Here is a 10,138-nt window from a genome sequence, read left to right as displayed (position 1 = left end):
TTCTTACAGAATCTGATAGTGCTACTATAGGGTGGGAAAGAAGGATGGCCTGAGGTTCTGAAAAATAGCTCAGCAGTAAGTGACCTTAGCCCTGGTTGTCTATGACTTATTCCCTCATTGTAATGTGGCAAGGAATGCAGGTAAGGGTTTTTCTCCACAGTTGGGGAGAGCAATTGAGGACCAAAGCATTTCTTTGTCTCATCCCAGGCCATGATGGACATTGCAATATTATTTTAGGGACCACCATCTGGTGAATGTGATCCTCAAACCTGAGTCTCACCCTAATTCCCTAGGTAGAGATGCTTTTTTCATTTTACGAAGTTAAAAGCATTCATTTTTATTTCACCGTGGAAGATGGTTATTTTTTTTTTTAATTTTGTCCTGAATTTCAAAGGTAACTCCTGGGAAACACAGAATTAAAGCTATCTTTTCTATTTCCCCAGAAGCTGAATCTAGTTATATGAAATAGTAAGGTCCCAAAGTATATTTCCCATGTAATTTGCACTTTCTGCTCCTTCTGGTCTTAAGGTAGAAGAAATAGCACATTGCTCTTCCTAAAATGTTTCCTTTGTATTTTTAATTAGCAAAAGCCACAAAGCTTGAATGTTTTGTATTTGAGGCTGAATAGGACAATGTGTAACATACCAAATTACAAATTGTAACATACCAAAATGATGTATTAATTAACCTTAAGTTTGTCTTTCTTGGATTTGTGCATTGGTTTATTCTTTATCAGAGTCCGACATATTAAAATTAGCAGAGATTTTTGAAGCCATCTTATTGTGGGGATGATGTAGATGTTTCATCTTTTGGTTTAAACCTGGAGGAATGAGGGATGTATTGGTAAGTATTTGAAAACACTTCTCAGCTGAGCAGGAAGATTTGAAATGTTGTGATTGATTATTGATGTCTGTACAGGCAGTGTTGAAATGGGAGCACAACACCAGAAGTTGACTAGTGCAGAGCTTGATGCAGCTTTTGTTTTACAGATGAAAGCCGGAGTACTAGGGGAATGGGAGTGGTTTAAGAGTCTACAGAATGTCGTTAGAGTGGCCAGGATTCAAATTTCTTGTCAATCCCAGGTCTTTTACCATCATCTGATCCCAGACCTCTGATATTCTGTCTCACTGACAACACTGACCCTGGTAAAACCTGGATTATTTTGCACTTTGTAGTTATATTCTTTCAGCCATTCAAACACAGGTAGAGAACAATGTCCATGTACAACCACAACCTGTCGAATGGACTAGAAAAATAGCCTTTGTTCATATACTAATACTGCAGAAACACAGTTATGTTGAGTTGATGACTTTAAAGCTACCTTAAAAAAAAGTTAGTGCTGGTGCCTTATGCTCTGGCACTGGGGCTTGAACTCAAGGCCTCGCCCTCTTGAGTATAAAAACTAAGGACAGTTGCCTGGCTCTGAGTTCTAGCCCCAGTACCAATATATAAACAAAGCAAAACAAAACTCTCTACATTTCCCAGCATCTCCTCTTTCAGCTAGTTGATTCTGATCAGTGAGAAGTGATGGGAAGTTATGTATGCCACTTACAAGCTAAAGGAAAGGAGTGTGTTCTGTTCCACCCCTTCTTTCTCTGGTTGGTTGAGATATAGACAGAATTGGGGGGACTAGGATAGCAAATGTCACAGTCACCGAGAAGGAAGCTGCCTACCAGGAATGGCAGAACAAAAGACAGACTCTGTTCTTGATATCATAGTGGCACCATAGAATTTCTGGAGCATCCAGAACAATAAATTACCATTCTCTTAAACCACTGTATTTAGGAAGCATTCACTGGTGTCTGAGCCGGTATCTGTATTCACCAAGGTACATCCATGTGTTGTCTCAGGTGAGAGTCTCCTCAAGGCTCCACACACACTCCTAACTTTTATATTTCCAGTGGTTTGAAAAGGATCATTACCCATTCAGCTGTAGATCATATAAACTATAGGCTGAAAGTCTTCACTAGCCGTGGGAAGCTGGTGGAGACTTGTCTTTCATGATGTTGTTTTACTCCTGGTGAAAACACACTTCTGGTATCTCATTGCACCCAAACCAAAGTTCCCATTTCTTACTAGCACTGAGGGTCTGATTCCTTCTCCTTTGTCTCTGGAATAGCCTATGCCATTCCTACTCCCCAGCTCTGGGGCCTTTGGCTTCATTTTACAGCTGAGACTCGATGGTTCTTTCTATAAGGTCATTTTACTTGCTTTTTTTTCTTGTCAATGGCTGATTTCAAATGCCACTGAATATCCCTTCAGGTTTGTCATGTGTTTTCTGGTAGCCTTCTTCATTTTTTTTTTTTTTACTATAGTAGTGTCATCATCAGACATTACCAAACAAATTCACTTACTTGCTATCTCTTTCTCTTAGTAGACCCTCAGCTCTTCCTTTATAGAGTTCCTGTCAGTATCTTGTCTATCTTACAGTGTTCATAAATTTTGATTAAATTACATGAATCTACTAAAGGCACAATCAGGCTTCACAGTGCATTTGCATATAGATTACATATGTGTATAGCCTCCTTTTGCATCAGTGTGGAAAAATATGTTATGAACTCTGTTCTTGTGTCATGCTTGATGACTCTAGATGACAAAGCAGTTTTAGTTGTCTCTGGGGTGTTTTTCCATGAAACATAAGGGACAAAAGAAACCAGAAATAGAGATTTGAATAAATATATTGACAATTCAAAGACAAGATAGTAAATTAGGTCATGTTCCTGGAATCTCTGGTAGGGGGAAAGGCTTATCTATTTGGTTACAGATTAATAATCAAGGTACGAATAGTTCAGGACAAATTACAGAAAGCATAAACGACAATATTCAACAACTTTGAGTTCAAAGGTTTCTGGAATTTGCTAAATGTTCTTGGTCATACATTTTTGAAAAGCGATGACCCAATACAGAGTTTTTGAACTTTGGAGCACAAAGAGTAAGTGAATTCTTCTTTGGCCTGAATCATATTAAAGGCTTGAACAATTATTATCAAAATGACTGAATGTGTGTTTAGGGAACAAACGAAAATATTACAATAGCTGGGCACTGGTGATTTATGCCTGCAATCCTAGCTACTCAGAAGGTGAGGCTGAGATCTAGGATTCGTGGTTCAAGGCCAGCCGGGACATAGACGTCTACGAGACTCTTATGTCCACTAAACTACTCAGAAAAAGACAAAAGTAGTTCTGGGGCTCAAGTGGTAGAACACTAGCTTTGGGCAAAAGAAGCTCAGGAACAGAGGCCAAGCTCAGAATTCAAGCTCCAGGACCTGCAAAAAAAACCCCAACCAACCAACCAAATAAGAAATATAGATGTAACTATATGCATATACACGCTCCATGGTCTATGTGAACGTTGTATACTCGTGATGTCCCATGCTAGACAATTAACTTACAGAATTGTAGGTGTGTTATCTTTACACTCAAGCAAATCACAGTCCTTAAAAATCCCCCATGTCTTTGCAGGAAAATAAAGGCAGAATTTTTCTCCTGACTTGCCAAGTATTCACTTACCTCCTAGTTCTCTGTGCTTCAGCCACATTGCACATTTTCAAGTTCCTTCAGTATACGTACTTCCTGCATCAGGGCCTTTTGCATTTGCTCTGCCCTCTGCCAAGAATTCTCTTTATTCCCTTCTATTATGATTCTCTTTTTAAAAGGATTGTTTTTGTGTGTGCCAGTTGTGCTGGGGCTTGAACTCAGACCTGGGCACTATACCTTACCTTTATTCACTCAAGGTTGGTGTTATACTGCTTAAGCCGTGGCTCTACTTCCATCTGGAGTCTCACAGACTTTCTCTGCTCAGACTGGCTTCAAAAACTTGCTTCTCATGGGCTGCGAGTGTGGTCTACTGGTAGATACACAAAGCCCCAGGTTCAACTCCTCGATACTATATACACAGAAAAAGCTAGAAGTGATGCTGTGGCTCAAGTGGTAGAGTGCTAACCTTGAGCAAAAAGTGTCCAAGGAGAGTGCCCAGGCCCTGCGTTCAAGCCCTAGGACTGGCAACACAAAACAAATTACAAAGAAATCCAAAACAAAACAAATAAAACTTGCTTCTCAGATCTCAGCCTCTGTGCAGCAAGGATTGTAGATGTGAACCACTGTCACCAGGCACTGTCATCTGATTTACTCATCAACCATTCAGTTAGGGCTATCAGCCAGCCTTGCAGACTGCTTTGAACAATTTCTTGCCTGCATGCAAGTGGGTAGCCTCTGACAGTGACTTCTTATCTGCTCTCCAACTAGGCTAGAGGTCCCTGATGACTATGTAGCTCTGGACTTGTCCACTCCTCAGGAGGACACTTAGCACAGCCCTTGAACAATCTCAGTCACTGAAAGCATCACACCTCACTTGCAAGCACTGGGTTTGACACCACATCCCTCTCTGTGCACAGCAAGGATTGAATGTGGAAGAAAGGTAGGAAGAAAATGAGATGAGAACTTTGGGAACTGTAAAAGGATGGGACATAAGGATGCTGGCCATTTGTGGGTGTCATTTAAGATTATTCTAATGTCAAGTGACCAGGAGATTAACTCAAGTGTGCTCAGTCTGCAAACATGGGCAAGAATTACCTGCTACATGGATATGATAAGAGCGGGCAAGAAATCGGGACTCTGGTGCTCCATGGCATGATCAGAATTCTCTCTGCTCTCTGCGTTTCTATGGTCTGTGGTTGACTCACCCTCTGCTCTCTCAAGGGTGGGACTGGTGACCAAAAGCTGTAGACTCCATGGTCGTATGGTGTGGATTATCCCAGGTCTGTAGTTTCAGCACTGTTCTTGTGGCCTCACGTTGATCCTGAGTGCTTTGAACCACTGGTCCAGAGGGAGCAATGGACACATGCTTGGGTTCTGTTGATAGGCTTCTTCCCACTAAACCCTATGGACTGAGAAGAGTCCATGGAGGAGAAGAGTGTTGCAAGTGAAAGCTGAAATGGATAACAGAACAGTCTCTGTAGACGTTTAGCTTTTCCTACAAAGGGGGTCATGTCTGAGTCCAGCTCCCTACTAGAGCCTGGCAGTAAGTTCTTTGTGTCTACCTCATAGTTGTCTCCATAAGCATCTCCACATGAAAGGATGTTACTTGAAGCTGGGGAGCAGGAAGACAGGAGAGGTATTTAAAATACAAATGAAGATTCTGACCTTGAGGTGAATGCTGGTGAGATCAGAGCAATCGGAGGCTTCTCATCCATCTGAACCCTCAGAGAAGTTGGATAAAGACTGTAAGAAGGAAAGCATCCTAGCCCCTCAAGGTCCGAGTGCTTGAACAATGAGTACTGGATCACTTACTGGCAGGAATAAGGAAAAGTATCAATGCTTAATTGGAGAGTTGGCAGTGTCCCTTATGTGGCCAGGTGGTACTGGGAAAATGCAGCAAAAAAAACATGAATTGCCAAACCGACTTCAGCCCCCTTTTTTCTCCAAGAGACCTTCCAGTGATATGGGAAGTGGGAAGGATTAAGATCTATGAGTTATAGGAAAAAGGTCCTGGGAGAAGCTGATAGAGGTACAGCAGTCACTTTCTGATGATGAGGGTATGCAGGCCACACAAAGCCTCTATCATAAAGCAGAGGAGTTGTTTGTCTGATGTTTGATGAGGGCTTTCATAACTCTGAGCTAGCTTAATTGGTTTTCAAGTTAGAACATGTAGACAGGGATGCTCAGTGAGGCATCTAACAGTCCCCCAAGCCACCTAGCGAACGGATGGGACCCTTGTACTGAGTATGAAATAAAATAAAAAATAAACAGCAGCTGGGTGCTGGTGGTTCATGCCTATGATGCTAGCTACTCAGGAGGCTAAGATCTGAGAATTGAGCTTTGAAGGTCGTACAGGCAGGAAAACCCATGAAACTCTTCTTTCCAATCAACAATAGTAGCAACAACAAAAAGCCAGAAACAGCTGCGATTCAAGGGATAGAGTACAAGACCCAGGACAGGCAGAAGATAGTAAGCAGAGGAGGGTTAGTCAAAAATTCAGTGCAACGCCTAGAAAATGTAAAAACAAAGTGAGATAAGCGGTGGGTTGGGAGGGATGGTGAGAAGGTGGAAAGAGATGTCATTAATTACGATGCCTTCTATTCATGAACTGCTTTGTGAATGACAACTCCTTTGGGCAACTACTTATAGAGAAGGAAAACTAATCTATAGTAAAAAATCTTTTTTTCTCTTTGAAATGATCAGATTTTGTAAAACTTTGTTTATTTTTATGCACATGCTGGTTTGAACTCAGTCTTGGGTATTGTTCCATATCTTTTCATTCTGTCTGGCGCTCTATCACTTGAGCCACACACTTCTACTTATAGCTTTCGGGTGGTTAATTGGAGATACGAGTCTCATAGACTTTCTCCCAGGATGGCTTCTAATCTTGGTCCTTAGATCTCAGCATCCTGAGTAGCTAGGATTATAGACAGGAGCTAGCTGCCAATGTTTGGTATCAGACTTTCTTTAAAATGTATTTTCTTGTTGGTCCTGGGTCTTGAACTCTGGCCATGGGCTCTGTTCTGAGCTTCTTTTGCTCGAGGCTAGCACTCTATCACTTGGCCTACAGTCCAACTTCCAGCTTTTTCTGTGATTATTTGGAGATAAGAGTCTCATAGACTTTCCTACCTGGGTTTGCTTTGAACTATGAGTCTCAGATCTCAGCCTTCTGAATAGCTAGGATTACAGGAATAAGTAGAAGGCTTCTTTGAGGTCTGAATCTTGAAATCAATATAAGTTGTGGCGAGAATTCTCATCATAGTATTTCCAGAAATATGAATGACTGGAATTAAATAATATAAAATAATTGACTGGCTGCCACTAAGGTGGTTCAGTAGTTGCCCATGATGGCTGATAGAGAGTGTGGATGGGACTGGAGCTCACAGGCCTTCAAGGCCAGTCATGGAAAAGTTGCTAACAGTGGTCTTCTGAACTTAGCTTTATTTTTTTTTTTTTACAATTTGAGTTTTATTGTAAATGCAGTATACAGAGGGGTTGCAGTTGTATAAGTAAGGTACTGAGTATATTTCTTTTTGAACAGTGTTACTCCCCTCTTGCATTTTCTCCCACTTCTCCTCCCCAACTCCCCTCCCCCCCAAGTTGTAAATTTCATTTCCAACATAGTGTCTAGTGAGTATCACAGTTGAATGGGCTTACCACAAGGGCTCAATAGCTGTTTGCATATGACCATATAAAAGGATGCTTATTGAAATGAACTCCAAGAAATGGCAACAGGAGCGTTTTTGTTCAACGGTACAATTTGCCATTATTTCTTTTTTCTTTCTTTCTTTCTTTCTTTCTTTCTTTCTTAATTTTCTTAAAATTTGGTTTATTTCTTGTCACTATTTTTATTTCTGTATGCTTTGTCTTCTATATAAGTTGATCTGACTTGGGGAAAGGAAGGGGAATCACAGAGATAGTGAGACAAAGGCTTAGCTCTGACACAACATGACTCTAGCTCAGCAAGAGGACACAGGGAATGAAAGCTGGTTCTTAAAGGGTCTTTGTACAGAATCATAGAATACTGGCAGAATGGATATTCTTCCTAGAAAAATCTGTTATTGAACAAATAACACTGAAGATAAGGAAGAGTTTTTAAGTTCTGTATACTCTAAAGTTCTTATTTTACAGCAACAGCCCTGAAGCTGAAAGGGAAAATTGCCTGGCCAACGGTTCACTCAGCTGGGGGCAGGGGGGATCAGGTTTAAGTTTGTCGGTTAATGATAGAGTCAGAGCGGAGATTACACTGAGTAGCAATGGAGTCTGGGCCTGGGTCACCAGCCAGTGAGAGAGAATTGGGGAAAAGCTCACCCCTCTCATGATAGAGTTGGGTCTGCAGTTACTAACTAGTGATGTAGTCATTTTAGGTTATCGGTTAGTGGCAGAGGTAGGACTGTGAGCACCCAGCTAGTGATAGAGTTGTGGCCCAGCTCATCAGCTGGTGAAGGAGTCACCTTTAAGGTCTTTAGGAACAATGGAGTCTGAGTTTAAGTTACCAGCTAGAATGAAGCTGGGGCCTGAGATTTGCTGTTGTTTAAGCCCATCGTGACGGCTGTGATCAAAGGACAGAGTTTCTCTTACACATCAAGAAAGAACTTGGCTTTGGAAATAAGTTGGCTAGGTGACTAATGACCTATGTCTACTGTGACGTGGGACCCCTAATTCACTGCCCAGCTCTGCTCTGGCACATGCTGTCATTTCTGCATGACAAGCCCTCATTTGAATGCACAAGTGAGCACATGTTTTCTGTGGAAAAATCATTAACTGAGCCGTTGTGGGGCCCACAGGTGGCCAAACCACGTGTGTGTGTGTGTGTGTGTGTGTGTGTGTGTGTGTGTGATGTTGAAAGGGGCAGAGGCTATAAATCCTCACTGCCCAACTTGAGCTTGTAATGAAGACATCACTCATGTCCTTCATGTGAGTTACAAAGCAAAGTCTATACCTGCATTTATCTATCTATCTATCTATCTATCTATCTATCTATCTATCTATCTATCTATCTATCTATCTTCTCATAGATGTATTCATGTATAAGTTTATGTATCCAAGTGCACACATAAATATATATAATGATAAGTTTCATTATCATAGGGCTATTATTATTAGTAGTCATTATTATTTCTTTCAGGTGAGGTTTCAATATGTAGTACCAGCTGTCTTAAACTCGTAATTCAATTTTCTACATTTCCTGAACTCTGGGGTTACAGGTATAACCATCACACACAGTTCTTATCAGAGGGTTTTATTTAGCAGAAAACTTTTTAAAATAGACACATAACGTTTCTTCATCTGTTTATACTTTTTTGCTCCCAAGTTGGGTTTTGTAAGGTGTAATAAAACACACTGTCCATTTGAAATAGAGAAGGGAAAGGGAAAAGCAAGATGATTGGGAGGGGGTGGAGGGAGGGAAAGTTAGAGAAAAACATGGGAAGGGATATCAGTGTTCAAGAAGTAATGTGCCCACTACCTGCGAACATAATGGTAACCCCTCTGTAAATCACCTTGACAATGAAAGAAAGAAAGAAAGAAAGACAGACAGACAGAACTGCAAACTTCTGCTTCTCACACTTAGACATGAATGAAATTAAACTCCATTGAGCTCCACCAAGGCTATTCCAGAGGATAAAGAAGATATGAAAACACAATCTAAAGCATAAATTTGATCAGAGGACAATGAAGGCATGCACGTAAATATCACAAAGTAATTATTTCAGATGCCAATAGATGTTAATTTTTTTTAAGTGAGAAAACAAGAGAATCTGGTAGAGAATGGGGAAAGAAGACCAAAACACCTAAGTCTAAAGACTTAGCCTGGAGTGTACATTGCCTCACTGGGAAGAGGGGCTCCCTTATGTGAGTCTTCTGTATCACAGCACAGGGCAGCCCTGACGACCCAAGACAGAAACTGGGCCCAAGCCACAGAGGCTGTGTGTTGGGATCTCCTTTCGGATCAGAGCCAGGGTTAGACCTGATCTCCGAATTCTGAAAGGCAACCTACCACACTTGTCTTCTGGTTCTCTTTTGTCCCAACTTTGTAGCGACTCTTAACTTACTGAATGTACAAAGAAGTTTTTATTTTGAATCCATGGAACAAACGACCTCTTCAAATTCTTAATGAGGTATGCATTGAACTGAACACAGCTCAAGGTGAGTCACTCATTAATCATAAACAAAACAGGCCCTGATCAAGGACACAGGAACACAGGCTGTATAAAGAGACTGGGTTGCCCAATTCCTTTATTTAATATTAACTACATTATGTTTTTCATGTGAGTTCTGAGAAGGTGATTTTCTCACTTTATTTGTAGCCAGCTCCGTGTGAAAGGATAATTACTTCCCTTAATGCTGTTTTCCCTAAGGTCCACATGTTCAACAAGTCTCCTCCATCTTGCTGGCGAGGAGGGTGCAAAGGGGTCCTTGCCCATATTGGGAGCTGAAGACTGTGAGCTTGCATTCTTCTAGCATAAGAGCAGCCACCAACAGCAATATTCCTAATGACACAAGTAATATTTGCGATTCATAGCACTTTAACCAGAAGCACAATCCAACACATTCATGATTAGCTTATTCCAGATATCTGATACATTCATTATCTTCCAAAAAAATTTCATTACCCATGATTGTTTTGGCAGTAACTCGAGCTAGGGGAAGAGGAAATTTGA

General features: G+C 41.1%; 1 long non-coding RNA gene across 1 annotated transcript in view; it reads left to right on the top strand.

Annotated features, from left to right (window-relative positions):
• Window positions 1-8,616: 8,616 nt before the first annotated feature.
• Window positions 8,617-10,138, top strand: part of LOC150047142 (uncharacterized) — a 20,016-nt gene continuing 18,494 nt past the window's right edge. The window contains exons 1-2 of the long non-coding RNA XR_016539508.1: window positions 8,617-9,623; window positions 10,109-10,138. The exon at window positions 10,109-10,138 is cut by the window's right edge and continues 63 nt beyond it. This is a non-coding gene — a long non-coding RNA (uncharacterized LOC150047142). The remainder of the gene's footprint in view (window positions 9,624-10,108) is intronic.

Source organism: Megascapheus bottae, chromosome 24 (assembly GCF_031878675.1).
Source record: "Megascapheus bottae isolate mThoBot1 chromosome 24, mThoBot2.hap1, whole genome shotgun sequence".
Lineage (NCBI taxonomy): Eukaryota > Metazoa > Chordata > Mammalia > Rodentia > Geomyidae > Megascapheus > Megascapheus bottae.
This window is presented reverse-complemented; position numbering and strand designations above follow the sequence as displayed.